Consider the following 2,635-nt stretch of genomic DNA (forward strand, 5'->3'; position numbering starts at 1 on the left):
GCTTAGGCAAGTCCTTTGCTCACTAATTGCCTTTATGAGGAGCCTTGAGGAAGGGCTGTGCCAATCTTCATGTGCAGCCATCTCAGTTCAGCTGTAGGCAGGCCATGCTCATCCAGAGAGAGCCGCTGCTGGGTGCGTCTGCGGAGCAAATGTGTGTTGGGCTGCAGATGGCCAGGACACCTGGAAAGCGAAGGCTGCAGAGACCTTACAGAAGGACAGCTAATGCGGTGGTCGAAAGGCAAGTGCTCCTCTCTGCCTGTGACACCCCGCAGGTCTGTCCATGGCAGGCATCGCCTCCCTGCCCCACGGTGGGGCTCTGCCCCTGGGGTGCCCAGCTGGGAGCAGACCTGCTGCTGCCAAAAGAGTGCAAGTGAAGGGCCTGTCCTGGAGAGCCTGGCTCTCTTGTACCACGTGTCGCCTGGTTTAGTGGCTGCTGAGGAGCTTGGCAGTCTGCACGTGTCGAGAGCAGTGCTAGCTGCCTGGTTTTTATAGATGGTGCTGTAGCAGGAACTGTTTGCTGCCCGCAGGAGCGAGGAGTTCCCAGAGCAGTCCCCTTAAATATGTCTGAAAACCTGCTATTTGGTTTATTTAAGGCATATCTGGGCTTCTCTGGAGGGAGACTGCTGTAGGTGTGTGTAGCCATGGCACTGGTGATCTGCCATGCTTGCCAGTGGGGTGGTGGGGAGGAAGAAAGGGGAGGAAGAGCTCGGCAGGACAGCAGCTGCGCTTGCATGGCCGGCATGACCACCTCTGAGAAGTGCGGGTGCGATGAGGTTCCCAAACCAGCTTTGGGCTGCTCAGGAGGAGCAAAATCCCTGCAGCAGTTTGTTCTGGCGGTCTGCAGGGAGGGAACTAGGTGAGGCAGCAAGATAATGCAAAGTGGCATTGTTGGAAATACCAAAACCTCCTCCCGCCTATGGGGTCTCCAGCAATGCTGCAAGTAGCTGCCAAGCTGTTTAATAAGGAGTGCCCTGATCCCGGCGGTGCTGAGAGCGCACTGAGACAGTGCGTGGTGTAGTGACAGCGGCTGGATTGAAGAGCTTGTTAATGGATTGATCTCATCCAAGTCCGTCAGGAGCCTGGAGTCGTAAAAGCTGCAGACAAAGGCTTGGAGGAAGCGGATTAGTGGTAAGAGGCTGAGTAGAGTGGTCATGGAAAGGAGTACTCGTTAAAGTGCTCAGTGGACTGCTCAGTGGCAGCAGTGGACTGAGACAGGACCAGCCCTGCACTGCTCTGGCGAGGAGGACATGAGTAAGGCGCATAAATGGAGACCCCGCTCCCAAGCAGCTGGGTCGCACGAGAACAGGCAGGTGACACTGCAGTGTTGTAGGTCCTCCTAAAGAGAGGAGGAGATGGCACGACCAAGCGAGTCTCTTGACTAACGTATTTCCTTCCGTGATAAATCACCGTTCAGCGGGAGCTTCTCCTGCTTTCATGCTCAGCTCCTGAAAGCTGCTGTCCTCTCTCACAGCTAGTTTACAGGTTTTCTGCTAGGCCATCCACAGCTCCCTAAAAATTTAAGAGCATGTAGAGGCTTGTGTTAAACCAACACACTCCTTCCTTCATTATCTGCCTGACAGAAATTACCTAATGAGCAGCAGCAACAACACGAGTACTTTTTTATTATATAACCGAAGCACTGAATTGAAGTCCTAATTAGTTCACAACCCAAATACCCTGAAGCAAATTAGTACCAATTCCGACTCTAATGAAGCAGGTGAGATGCTCCTGTTAAACCTGGAGAGGTTTTCCCAGAAGGGGCTGGAGGGTGGAGGGGTGCAGGCAGGGGTCCTTCTGCACTTGGCAGTCTTGTGCGCTGGTGCAGGGGGTGTGGACGGCATGTGCACTGCCACTGACACAAAACGGGGGCTCGTGTCTCCATACAAAGCCATTCTGCTCTGCTCGTAATGCTACAGCCTGCTTTGAAGGCTGCCCAGCCGGCCTGGTGGGAGGAGCTGTGTCAGAACAGGACGAGGTCTTCTCCAGGCTCCCTGGAGAAGACACTGTGCAGTAGCGGGGTGTCCTGGGTGCCAGCAGGAAAGGCCTTGTCACACTGAATGGCCATGACTTGCGTGCTGCAAGACAGCTTCATCCAAAAATCGAGGGCTTGGGCCCAGTGAGTGCCTTTTCCCTGTTGTTTGAATTTCTCAGCTCCGTTCTCATCCACTTGCTGATCTCCTGCTGCTTGTCGTCCCTGCTGCCAAACCCTTGCGTGTGTAATTTAAGTTCTTCTGCAAATTAGTCCTTATCTCTCTTACTAGTGCCTGGGTGCATCACCTATAACCAGTCCAGTTCCGTGCGCTGGTCCCCTCTTGCCCTGCTTTCAGGAAACCAGGTAGTTTGTGCAATATTCCCAGGTCCTGGAGGGTTATCCAAAATCACAGACCGCAGCAGCTGCTGGGGCAGGGGAACTGCTGCCTGACTACTCCCCTCCCTTCCTCGAAGCAGAGGAAAAGTGTAGGAAAGACATCTGAACAGTGAAGCCTTCGTGGCAAGGGTTATGTGTGCGGTGGAAGCAGTGGGTATGCAGATGACAGCAGCTGAGAAAGGCGTATGTGCAGGAAGGTTTGTGGAGTTAGTCTGCATTACAGCTCCCAGCTTCAGAGAGTCACAGAATCCTCTGGCTGGAAGAGAC

Source organism: Buceros rhinoceros, unplaced genomic scaffold (genome assembly GCF_000710305.1).
Source record: "Buceros rhinoceros silvestris isolate BGI_N320 unplaced genomic scaffold, ASM71030v1 scaffold9879, whole genome shotgun sequence".
NCBI classification, from domain to species: domain Eukaryota; kingdom Metazoa; phylum Chordata; class Aves; order Bucerotiformes; family Bucerotidae; genus Buceros; species Buceros rhinoceros.